Source organism: Stenella coeruleoalba (genome assembly GCF_951394435.1).
Source record: "Stenella coeruleoalba genome assembly, chromosome: 20".
NCBI lineage: Eukaryota > Metazoa > Chordata > Mammalia > Artiodactyla > Delphinidae > Stenella > Stenella coeruleoalba.
This window is the reverse complement of record NC_137166.1, coordinates 20,402,150-20,415,698: the sequence shown is the minus strand read 5'-3', so window position 1 is coordinate 20,415,698 and position 13,549 is coordinate 20,402,150. Positions and strand designations below refer to the sequence as shown.

At 47.9% G+C, this 13,549-nt stretch overlaps 1 long non-coding RNA gene across 2 annotated transcripts in view; it reads right to left on the bottom strand.

Annotated features, from left to right (window-relative positions):
- LOC307178589 overlaps nucleotides 1-13,549 on the bottom strand; it is a 606,421-nt gene that overhangs the window by 119,054 nt on the left and 473,818 nt on the right. The window lies entirely within an intron of this gene.

The following is a 13,549-nucleotide window of genomic DNA, read 5'->3' as shown; positions in this document are numbered from 1 at the left end:
ACCCTGCCCAGAACACGCCCCCCACACAGACCCCAGAAATAGATGCTAATATCCACGGAGGAAAAGAGTGCTGGTCACGTGTTCATTTTTCAGCTGGGGAAACCCACCTCTGCAGGAAGCGGCATAAAGAGAGCATCATGGATTTGGAAGAAACACCTGAGCCCATCACGTAACGCACCAGTCACCTGAACAGTCCTACCCTTCTATCTGACACGGGAAGTGGCTGGTTGAGGGCAAAGGGACCCGAAGGGCGTTCCAACATGTAATCAGAAGCGCGTCGGGGGCTACCATGGAAGACCTGCTCATTCTCTGTAATACTGAATCCAGAGACTAATTTTAGGGGATTTACAGAGTAACTTGTGAAAACAGTTTTTGATTCACGGCCCCTCATATTGGTTCAACCTGAGAATACTCTTCACTAAAGTTATAGCTCTTAATATTTCCCCATTAAAGTCTGACACACACTTTAAGTTGAATAAAGAACCACACTGAATATATGTACACACATATTTGAATATATACATACATGTAATATGTACATGTGTGTGCATACGTACACATATATATGAATATATATGTATGCATGAATGAAATAATAGTAGACGTTCCGTCTCCACGCTCCTGTTGAGGTTTGAGTGCAGACTGATTTCTGCACGCGGTGAACAAGAAGAGAACGGCATGCAGTTGCAATGCAGCACAAATATACTAATGGGGGTCTGATGGTTGGCTGCTTTGATGTATGAATTCATCCAGGGAAAAACCAAAAACATTAATTCACAGAGGTTAAAGGTAAGACCCAAAAGAAGAAATGCAAACGACCAATCCACACATGAAAAACTGCTCAATCTCTTGAATAATTAAGAAATAAAACTGAACCAGTAATAGTTGTCTTTTAATTTGACAAAGACTAATAAAAAGTGTAATACTCCAAGCTGGCAAGGCCGTGATGAGACAGTTCCTCTCATTCACTGATGAGGCAAATGGAAATGTACATGGGTACCCACTGCAGTCTGGGGTGTCTACTAATAAGCTTGCAATGGTTTAGTGGACCCAGTTACCGTCAGTAAAGAGAGAGCTTTGTTTTCTTGTATAATTGCAAAGTCTAGGGATTATCCAGGACAAGAAAGTGAGGCTCCAACATGAGGCATGGGGAAAAGAGAATCGGGGAAATGAGAAGAGGCTGGAACAGTGAAGAAAAGGACCTGACCTGTCCAGAAAAGAGACATTTTCCAGAACCACTGGCCTAAAAGGTGTACAATTGCCCCATGAAGATCGGAACTCCTCTGCAGGTCACCTATCACTGTGGGCTGAGAGTGACACAGAAACCCCTCCCAAGAACATGTCTTGGTGGGGATCCAGGCAGCCTCAGTCAGTCCCCGTATTGTCACAAAGCAAAGGAAGACCTTCAGGAAATATTATAAAGCACCAAACCAAGCGGGGTCCCTGGTAAGCCCGGGGCCTGACTGGGGAGAACAGGATGGCACGCCCTGAAAGCTCCCTAAGAACCCCAAACCCAAGGGGGCTTGTTGCCATCTGCGACGGCACTTCATCATGCACGGACTTCCCTAAAGTCCGGTTAATGCCTTTCCAGCTGCCAGCCTGGGCTCTCAGCAGTGCTCCCCACCGCCAACAGCAGGCAACATCTAGTTATCTCATGTGTCCCTGGACTTACACTTTTGCCACAAAAAAAGATCTTCTCCAATACAGATGCAAATGCAATTTTGACAAGGGAAGACAAGTTAGGGGGGATTTCAAGGTGCCAATCAACGCACATATCTGTTCAGGTCCCTGATGTGGTCGCTCTACTGGCTGTAAGGTTTTCTCACCTTCTCTTCATACAAAAGAAATTAAGCTCAGATTTATAAACAAAGTCCCTGATTACGGCTGCACTGTGTTCACACTTGATATGCATATTTTGAGGGTTTTCTAATACTATTTGGCCAGAGGCTATTCAGAAACTCCTTCGCTGAAGAAGCCATGAGCCTCCCCTTGGTTCTGACCTCAGTGATGCTGCAGGACCAGAGGGCTGAAATAGAAAACCTCAACTAAACAGAAGTGAACCACCCAAGAACCTCAAGTTGCTGGGATCGATTTCTATTTCTATATTTGAATCTGCTGAGAATGGGCTTAACTAATTCAATATACTCCTTCAACGAAGGCTTACTGAGGTCCCGCCAAGCCCTCTCCTGGGCGCTGAGGATGAAGCAGTGAAGCAGAGGAAACATTCTTGCCTGCAGAGACTCTGCATCTTAGTGAGAGGAGGACAGAGGTGACACACAGAGCGAATACATCAAGATTCAGGGCCTCCTTGTTTCCCCAATTCTCCATCTCTCCTCGCCCCATGGCAGGAGACACAAAACTGTGGCTCAACGCTTCAGCTCCACTCAAGGTCCTGGGAGTCACCACAGGCTCAGTCAGACCCTGAGAAAGCATTACTTCTGCACCCAAAGGGCCTGGCGTGCAGGCAGCCCAACTCCTGCCTTGTTCTGACATGGTAGGGACCAGCAGCAGGGCTCTGGCTCAGTAAAGGAATCTGGGAGTAAAACTGAGACACATGCCATAGCCTGGGCCCCCAGACCAGGCCAGAGCACCGTCAGCAGGCCCTCACAGAAACAGGTTCATGAGAGAACACAGGGAGCTTGGTTTCAGACATGCCGTATTTGAGGTACAACCAGACACGAAGGTTGAGGTGTCCAGTGGGCTTTGAGACCTCCCAGGTCTACAGGTAAGGACCTGGCATGGACATGGGGGTGGCAGGGGGAAACTCCAACATGGAGGTCTTTCTCGAAACCCAGATAAGACATCAACAAAGGATATACTACAGAGAAGGAGAAGAAGAGATCCCAATATGTTGAGAGGAAACTGGCTTTTAGGCGAGTGAAGGAGGGCGAGAGGAGAGAGAGCTTAGATGTGGGGCACAGCCCAAGGGATTCCCGAATGCCACCGAAGGTAAAGCTCTGGGGAAAAGAGAGAAAGTGAAGAGCACCAGCTCAGGGGTGCTGAAATGGAGCCATTGGGTTTGGCAACTTGGACCTTTCCAAAGCCTTTCAAGAGAGGTTCCAATAGAGGGAGGGCAGTCATCTTAGAAAGGGAAGAGGGGACACAGTATCAGAAGGCCGAGGAAGCAAGTGTGCAACTCAGCTCAGTAAGTCTGGGGTAAAAAGAAGATGGGGGGAAGGCTCTGGAGGAGGTGGGATGAGAAAGAGCTTACATGAGCTCTCAGGCTGAGACCTTGAACAAGCTAAAGAGGGAAGATCTGCTGGGAGGAAGATCCCACAAAAGGCAGGAGTTGCCTGGAGGAAGAACACAGATGCTTTCAGCTGTGAGTAATGAAGTGTCTCACAAAAGGGGCTTCAACAATAGAACCTTCTTTTTCACACCAAAAATGTACAGAGTGTCAGTCCCCTCCTTTAGGAAGCTATGGAAGTGCTAGAACAGGAAGTACTTTTCCTGCAATCGTGATCCAAGTGACATCAAATGGACACAGTTGGCATGGGAACCAGAAAGCTTGAGGGACTCAATTTTCAAAATTCATTGCACAACCGTATCTGCATTGTGTGTGGGTGTGGATGGTAACTGTGATGCTTAGGCCAGTGCAAGGACAAAAACATATTTCCTAATGAGTTTCCTAATACTTTCTTCACTGGATAATCAGTACTTTTGTTTTTGGACATCAAACGTATTTCCATGAATCATTTCCCATCCAAACGTGACCTACAAATGTGGCTCAGTGGTCGCTTTGCTGTTGAGGGGGTCCATGTTCTGTACGCAGGGCCATCAGCAGAACTAACGCATCGAGGTCCCATGTACATTCCCACTCCTTCCTCCCCAGGCAGCCCCAGCCTCCTGCTAAAGATCTGATTCCAATATCTGGGGCCAACAGCACTTTGCCTGAAGTGATGAATCACACTCATTAAGTTAGGGCTGGTCACCTTCAGGTGACTATTTATTTTGCCCTGTGCCTATTGACTGAAGATTTCATTGATTATTAATTTCAGCTAAAACAGGCCTCAAGCATCAGTTCTGGCTTATCCCATCAGCACTTAGGGATGGAATAGGAACCAATGGGTGGACGGCATGGGGTGGGGGAGGAGTTTCTAACAGCCAAATGACCCCAGAATGGGACCAGTGATCTTGCGAGGAAATGATTTCTCCTTCCTGGGTTGGTTGGAACATCTGAAAGTTTTCCCAGTTTCTCCTAATACCCTTAGGGCCAAGGCAATGTGAGGACATGGAAAGGATGCTGGGCTCTCGTGTAAAGCTTTTATTCCTATGTGGCATCTCCATCACTGACAACCTTAGTCTACCTGATCCCAGTGGACTTGGCCGCCCAGGATGTGACATTCAAACCCCATCATTCCCCTGAGTCCACACCTAAGAGCTGGGGGACCCAGAGCCCTGACTCTCCCAGAAATGGCCCTGCCAACCATTTCTCACTGCCCCTACCCATCTGAGAGCCACTGTCCAGGCACTAGACCACGGAGCCACTGCTTTTATACCTCTCCAGGTGACTCTCATGAATATACAATTTCAAGCCACTTGTTCTCAGGGCAAATGACAAACTCTGTGATAACACGGTGGTTGGTCCTTGATGACCTGGAACCTGCCCAGGTGGTTAGTCTCATCTCTTAATGCTTTGCTGTCTTCAATTTCCAGCAGCACTAAATGCTTACAATTCCCTGTGTGAACCTTATGTGTGGAGCGTGGAGAGATCTGAGACAAAGCAGACTCCAGGACTTGCTTTCATGTGAATCCTTAGTGTATTAGGACAAGGGGAAGCCCAACAGGACTCAGTCTGGCTTTCTGGGTCTTCTCTGCCCAGTTAACAGAATTTTGTCACCCTGTGGCCTTTTGCTCCCTTTCCTTGTGTTTGTGCCATGCATACACCTTACTTGGACCTTTGTGGGTGGCTATGGCTGTGAGCCGTGCATAACTGTTCTTCAGTTCTCTAATCATAAACCACTTAACAGAACCCCAGTGCCACCATTATTTCTATTATTTCTGTGTCTGCCTCTCACAGGAATCTGAGAGCTATTCAAGGGTGGCCCATGGTTTTCAGCACGGAATCTGGCATATAGGAGGTACTCAAAGAATTGCTTATTCATAAGAAATTAATATACGAGGAGTGTAACTTCCCAGAGGCTGTGCGGGATGGAGGCATGACAAAAGGAGACATTTTTTCAGTTTCTATGACAAATCTGAGGATTAGGGGTTTGACACTCAGAATTCATAATATTCTCTCCAGTTCGCCTCCTTCCTCTCCAGAAGAGATTGGACTCAAACCCATACTTGCACATTCTAGGCCACCCTCACGGCTATAACCATGACAACTGTATTATATTTGCAATGTTAAGAACTTGTGCAACTTTCCAAACTTCATCAAAGAAGAGCTCTAGAAATATCTATTGACTGATGGACCACCCAACTGCACGAGAGAGACTGTTTCCCAAGAGTGGGCCCAGGCTCCAGTGAGTCATTCTGTCCACATACCATGAGCCATCTCCTTCTGGGTCACCACCATCACCCTATTCCACAGTTCAGCATTCCTTTTGAGCATCACTGCAATAAGATGTCACTGGTACCATCAACCAGGTCTTGAACGAATTCTGTTGGGGGACTTTTACTCTAGATCCAATCTTGTGCAAGCCTGACCCCCTTCTCCCATCACTCCCAGGCCCGCCCCTTCACACTCAACCTCACCCACTCCAGGCTCTTCCCAAACCAGATGAGAACACACTATACAAGGGGACAGTCACGGGTCAGGTTGCCCAGGAAGCAAATGCTGAGCTATTGAGCAAGCTGGATGTTTATTAAGATGAACTTCAGACCAAAACGTGGGGAAGGGAAGGGAACAGAAGTAGGGAGCAGAGGGAGACATTCAGCAAACCCAGTGACAGATTTTGCTGACCCCACGGGAAGCTGTGGAGTTAGGACTGACCCTTCGGCACTGCTCCAAGCTGAGCTCAAATATATATATATATTTATACTCCCATGGCGACTATTCAATATTAGATTGGGCACCCCAAGAAGGGGCAAGATCTCAGGTGTGTGTTTCTGCAAAAGGAGGCTGACAGATAGCAAGGCTGTCTGCCAACAGTCCTCTGGCAGCTGGGACAGTAAGTCCTCATTGAAGGGGGGACCTCAGAAGCTCATCACGGCATGTACCCCAGAAGAGTAAAGAGTTTAGTCTATCTCCTCCAAACGCAGGGAACCAGCACACCCTTCAAACTCAAGTCACTCACTCAGAGCAACCAACATAGGAGCTGGCTGCATACTGTGGACCCCAGAAGGGACCCTGCCTTCCTCCCAACAGTCCCCTCCTAAGCCCACCATGGGGCGCTGGCCTCCATTTTCCTGTCCAGCCTGTCTAGTTCTCTCCTGAACCCTTATCTGCTTCTAAGGGCCCACAGGCGCTGGTCAGTCTCTTCCCAGTCACTCAGGGCATCCATCCTGTTTCCGTTCTGCCGTAAGTGGATGAAGCACAGATAGCCACGCCACTGCACCTCTCTGCCGCCGACTTCCATCCGCTCCCTACCTTTAACTTGTCTACAGTGTTGACCCTTGTCAGATACCAAGGCCTGCTTGGTCCCACATAGAGCTCACTCCATCATCACACTGACAAGGAGCCCCGGGACGGCAGCACAGCCAGGCTCCCAGTCACCCCTTCTGGCCACATCCCGTTGCCCACCTAGCAGGAGCCCATTTCAGATAACAGCACACCCTCATGATGGATGTGGCTAAAGGTGAGATTACAAGAGATTTTGAGGGGGCTTTCAGTGACAGGCCTGCAAAGTTGAGGATGAATTACATTTATAATACTACCCAGGCCCAAGGACATTAATTAGGAACTGAAAGAAACAGGGAAAGGTGCAGAACCACAAAACTATCAGCAACTGTCACTCCTTAACCACTTAGTGACCCACTCATCCGTCCCATCAGTAAGCACAGGCTGACACCCACTTCGGGCCAGTCTCATACTGGGTTGCGGGGACATGAAACTCAAGAGGCCTGGATGGCAACTCCTGTGTGCTCTTTCCCCCGTGTTTCCACTTTATCTCGTAAAGGCCACATTTCCATCCACTTTTCCCATGCACGGAAATGCCTTAGAGGGAACTCTGGTCCTCTCTCTGCCTTCTTACTCCCCGATTCCTGTGGAAGGAGGAATGTCTAACCCAACTGGTCAATTTAGATTCAATTGCCCTCTGCCATCCGGGCTCTGACACACACATTCTCCTCCTCCTTCCTGCCTCGCTATTCTGAAACCAGCAGGGCAGGACCCCTCTCAGAAGACGAACCCACCACTCTCCCTCTCGCCCCCTTCTCTACTCCCCTACTGATTTCTATGCTTGAGGCAAGCAGGCCTGCAGTCCTATTTCACAAGGTTAGGAATCTGGAGTCTACAGGTCATGCTACTTTTCTCATAGTTTGCTCACGTCTGCAGATCCTAAAGTTTAAACACATAATATAATGTAACAAGTAGGAGATACCACTTGGTCCCAAGTGTAAGCCACAAGCTCCTACACAGTTCACTGGAATCTCTAGGTTTGATGGTTACTGAGTGTTTTGCAAGCATTACCAAAGTAGATAAAGGGATCCCCATTCAATAATCAGTTCTTTGTGTATATATTCATTAATGGTCAAACTTTGAGTGGGAAGAAGAATGCAGTGCTTCTTTTGCTCCAAGTCCCTAAGAAGACATAGTTTCTACTGTCCTGAAGTTTACAGTCTAATGGTCAAAAAAACCCAAAAAAGACTATAAAAATACAGCAAAAATATACCTAACCCAGCCTGAGGGAGCCATCGGTATAGGTTTTTTGGAAGCAATAAATGCAGAAAAGAGACTTACGTGATGAATAAGGTAAATGAAGGGCACGGAGAAAGAGGGGATGTAGTCCAGACAGAGGAGCTGCATTATCAAGCGTTCAGGGTTCATTTCAGTATGGTGTGATGTGAGGGAAGAGACATAGGTGGTCGAGGCTGGCATGTGAGAGCTTGCATCCCGTCAGATTAAGCTCCTGCGACACTTGCACTTGCAGGGGGTAAGGAGGAAGTTCGTGGTTTATCCTCTGATTCGTATCTAAATCCCTGAGGATACACCTGGAGCGTTAAGCTCTTATTGTTCACCCACGAGGTATTCACCTATAGTCTTGTTTGGCTCTCACATCTTGGAAAGCAGACCAGACCTGAGCTCCCTTCAATGTTCTGAGTGAGATGTAAACGCCAGTCAAACCAGGCCAATGCACTTCATATACTGGAATGGTTTTGAGCTTCCCAGCAGGTAGAGGCTGCAGGAGAAGCCTTAGGTGAAGAATAACCGTTTACAGCCAGGCCTCTATCACCTTCCATTTTGCCTACCCTCCACCCTGTCTGACTGGTCTACTTGCTTCTGTCTGATCCTCTTCAATTTAGCCGTCAAACCAGCCACACTACAAATCATACCACGCCAGCATAGAATGCTTCAATAGTTCCCCAATGCTGTCAGGACAAAGTCCAGTTTCTTTATTATGATGTCACAGGTTGCATTCTTCCAGACGTAGACCCTGAGACAACAGTTAACATATAGAAGTGTATTAGGGGACTTCCCTGGTGGCTCAGTGGATAAGAATCTGCCTGCCAATGCAGCGGACACAGGTTCGAGCCCTGGTCCAGGAAGATCCCACATGCTGGGGAGCAACTAAGCCCGTGCACCACAGCTACTGAGCCTGCGCTCTACAGCCCGAGAGCCACAACTACTGAGCCCACATGCAACAACTACTGAAGCCCACGCACCTAGAGCCCATGCTCTACAACAAGAGAAGCCACAACAATGAGGAGCCCGCACACCGCAACAAAGAGTAGCCCCCGCTCGCCACAACTAGAGAAAGCCTGTGTGCAGCAATGAATACCCAATGCAGCCAAAAATAAATAAATAAATAGAAGTGTATTAGGGAGTGCCCTTGGGATCAATCCATGTGGAAGGGAAGTGGGGGAAGGAAGAAGAATTGAAGAGAAGCTGAGAAGGTATGATGCAGTCCTAACAAAGGCCTCAGTCAACTCCAAGGGAAGCTCCAAAGCCAGATGACCTTTCAAGAGTTGAACCAAGTTGGGCAAAGGGACCAAGCCTTAATACGCACATGGCAACAAGTCTTGGATACAGACCACCCGGAGAAAGGGGGCATGACCTGGAACAAGGTAGCTTGATCCAAGGCAAATTCCTGAAAGAAGCTGGTAGCTGGGGGCTGTCTGCCAGTAGTATTCCCAGCACTTGGAGGAAGAAGGCCATCAGACCTGAAAGAAGATCTGCGTGATACATCACAGCAACTAGCTCTTGGCATCCAATGACTCTTATGATTTTTATGACCTGCTATATTAGTTCTCGGGCTGCCATAACTAAGCACCACAGACTGGGTATCTGAGACAATGGAAATGTATTTTTTTCTAGCTCTGTACGGCTAGAAGTCTGAGATCAAGCTGTGAGAAGGGTTGACCTCTCTTCTTGGTTTATAGGTGATCAACTTTCCCCTGTGTCTTCACATGGTCTTCCACGTGTCTGTGTCCTAATTTCCTTTATAAGGACAACCGTCACATTGAATTAGGGCCTGCCTTAATGACCTCATCTTATCTGCGCTACCTCTTTGAAGACTGTATCTCCAAATACAGTAACATTCTGAGGTCCCAACAGTTAGGACTTCGACACACAAATTTGGAGGAAGCACAGTTCGGCCTTTAACACCTGCTTACCTCTTATCATTCTCCACTATCAACTGTTCTCCAAACGTCTCTGGTCAAATCACATCAAAAAACTGACTCTTTTTCTTCTGCTGAATTTTATTTGCTTACTTTTAAACAAGTTAAATCTCTAAGGGATGCAACCCCACATGGATTCTGTGGCCAACAGCCTTAGCAGGAAGCTTGCTTCAGAATTTGGCCCAAACCAGGCTACTGTTCCATGGAAGTGGGTTATCTTTCCCTGGATGACTCTGGTTTTGTTTGGTTTGTCTCCAGACGTCACTATTTTGTTTTCCCTAGATAAAATTTGCGTTCGCGCCAGGCATAAACACTTTCAGTTTTAAGAAGAGCTGTGTGCTCCCTCCGATTTGCAAGACCTTGCTTACTGCCAGCAAAAATGCTTGGACCACAGCCTTCCAGACATAATTGGTGTTTTCGAAGTCATGATCCCAGCAGGCCTCCACAGGGTCCAACATGGCAAAAAGAGAGCTACTGGCTGGTTCTGGAAGATGCTGTGCTGGTCTACGCCTCTAGGCTCTGTCCATGCTCTGACCTCTGCCAGAAACGCTCTCCCCACTTTGCCCAGAGAACATCTTCATCCAACCTATGTCTCCTTCAAGAGTCAGCTGATGTGCCCACTCCTCTCTGAAGCCTTCATCGCAGTGTCTTGTCTCCTCATGTCCTTTTCTCTCACACTCCATGATGATAGACAGTTGCCTCAGAATCTCTAGTATGTACCAGGCATCAGTAAACGTGTGTTGTTTGCGTGGGTGGTTCATGGTTGGTGCCAGGGATTCTATCCTGGCTGTGGTCCGTATTTTCTCACCAGCTTTGACCTCAGTGTGGACGTCTTTTACATATTTGAATGCTTTCACTCTGGGTAAAGGCAAAGTGGATCTGGGCACCATACTTCCTAGTCTCTATTTGTGGTAGGCAAAATACTGACTCTTCCAAAAATGTCCTAAGCCCTGGAATAGGTAAATAGGTTACACAGCACAGGGAAATTAAGGCTGCAGTTGGAACTGAGATTGCTAGTAAACTGACCTTAAAATAGAGATATTATCTTGGATTATCCAGAAGGGCCCAACGCAATCCCAAAGGCTCTTAAAAGTAAGAGTGGCGCAGAAGGGAGTGTCAGGCGGAGAGATGGTGGAAGAACGGTCAGAGAGATGCAACGCTGCTGGCTTTGAAGATAGAAAAGGGGTACAGTGAGCCGAGTAATACAGGCAACCTCTAGCAGCCGGAAAAGGCAAGGAAGTGGATTCTCCCCTAGAGCCTCTGTAGAGGATGCGGCCCTGCTGACACTGCGATTTTAGCCCAAGGAGACGATGTCAAGACTTCTGACAGGATGGTAAGATAGTACATTTGTGCTGTGTTCAGTCCCTAAGCTTGTAGTAAGTTGTTTCAGCAATCAAAAACTTACACACCATCCTAAACAGACCTCTTCTCATCACTGGCCTCGTGCCCCAGTCCTACTTCACACATGCCAGAGAGGGACAGCTTGCATTACCAACATTTGGGGAGGTTCCCAATTCAAGGACCTGGGCCTCTGAAGACCCATGAGGAGCCATAATAGTAAAGCATTTGGTGAGTTTCACTGAAGGGACGTTCTGTGCAGACATTATGACAGGACGTATGTGATTACACAGGATCAAATATACTCCGGCTTGTTCAGTCTATAGGATAGAAGAGGTATGCAGGTAGTGGCCAAACGAAGGTTACTAAGAGGGGCAGTTGCTCCTAACGGGGATCTGTTGGGACACAGTTACTAGAATCTCACTGTCTTCTAAAGCAACTCACTTTGAGAATTTTCCAACGGGCTAAGAGTTGGTACAATGAATTACGTAAAGGGGCGTGATGCTCCTGTCTGGACTATTTAGGACCAATCTCTGCAGAAAGTGGGGCTGGCACTGAGTAATATTTGGAAGGTAGGTCATTCTTGTAGGAGAAACGGCATGGAACGGCTCGGTGCTGGCGGTGCTCTGCCAGAGGTGCGCCTCAGAGGTGCTAGTCTTACAAAAATGAAAACGCAAGTTGACGGTAAATCTTGAAGAGGATGCAGTACAGAAACACCGGAACACAGATCGTGAGCGGGAGAAAACCGGGGGACAAGTGTCGACGAGTGAGGGCACGATCCAGACCCTGGGGGACCGATGGGGCGATAGGGAGCCACGACAGATTCTCGAGGAGAGGAGGATGCAGTGAGGATAGAGGGTCCAGGCTGAAGGTGCTGCTGTGGGCGGCAGAGACAAGGGAGAAGGGGAACCTTGGTCATTACCAGCTTCCGCTCTGAAGCCCCATCACTGACTCTTCCTACCATTCCCAGTGCCTCAAATCTGACAGTTCGGGCGTTGTGTTTTTAGTTAACATTGACAAGATTGGGAACTTCATCCACTTAATTTCCATTAAAGTCTTTGAGGATGATGCACTGACTTTTTAAACAAAACTAAAAAGAAAAGAAAAAACAGCCTGTAAATAGATTCTCAAAACTTCCCTCTCATCCGCAGCTCACCTAACCAGACCAACTAAGTCCTGCATTAAAGGTAAATAACGCGCGTGTAAATATTCAGCCTTTTTTCCTCCTCTATTAGGTGCCTGAGAGACCAATGATATTTTAACAAATAAGCTGTGACATTCTCGTAGCCTGACATCAAAATGCAGGTATGGGCCTATAAATTGAAGGATAATCATAAATAAAACAGTAATATCTACAGAGCTCTTCGCACCGTTCCTGGCGTCTTCACACTCATCTGTGTGGTTGGACTTCACAAGCACTGTGTGGAGTTGGCCTAACAGAGACTTAGAGAGCTTGAAAGCCAGGCATCAACCCCAGGCAGCATCACTCAAAACCTTTGCTCTTTACCCAGAACCACAGTGCTTCTTCTGTTTGAACAAACGTCACGCCATGTGCGAGAAGAAACAAGACGTGCAGCCCGATGATACAACATCCAAGCTCCAATGGCCGGCAAGGCCAAGGCAGAATACTGACTTCCCGCAGAGCCAAAGTGGGCACGGGCCCCCTTGGAGCCCGTGACCTTGTTCCGGGTCTAGAAATGCTGAAGTGGGAGCTGCCGGCAGAGAAAAGGCTTGCATCATCTGGAAAATGCATCTGGTGTGAAGAACGCAATTGCAGTCTCCTGAGCTGTAAGGCGTCACGGACTATTTCACACCTAGTTCAATCCCCGCATCAAGGATTATTGTGCAAACGCCGGACAAGCAGATCCCACCACATCCCCTGACCAGGCCTGTTCCAGACCAGCAGAACTAGGGGTAGGAAGGGGGCAGAGCTTTGCTGCTAGGAGCTAAAGCGGTGAGCTCTGAAATGAGCTCTTAACGGCTCTCTTTCTGCTCCATCCAAAATGCCATCTTTCAGCTGCGTTAATTGGACTGACGGGCACCCATGGCTGCAATGACCTTTGCCATCAGCGTCCACGTGGCGCCCACCATGCAGGCACAAAAAATGCAACCCTGCAGGCCACTGCAGTGCAACCAGCACACCAGTTCTTCTGGGGAAATGGCATTTCCCTGTCAGTTAAAAAACGTATGGGATCTAGGAGACGAGAAATCAACAGGTTTGGATGCATAGCCAGGCACAGTGCCGAGCTTTTATCGATATTTTCTCCGTGCTTTCTTGTGAACAGTGTGCCAAGCTGTTACAAAAGCCCAGGGCAAAGAAAAGGAAACTGAGGGTCCACGAGTGTAAGCGACTCCCCCGTGGCCACAGAGCGCCCCATCATTCACAGGTTAAAAACAGCTCATTTGTGACATCCAAAGTACGTCACGATGCGGCCCCTGTCCACAAGGATAGCACAACTAGGATTAAACCCAGGCCCACCTTTTT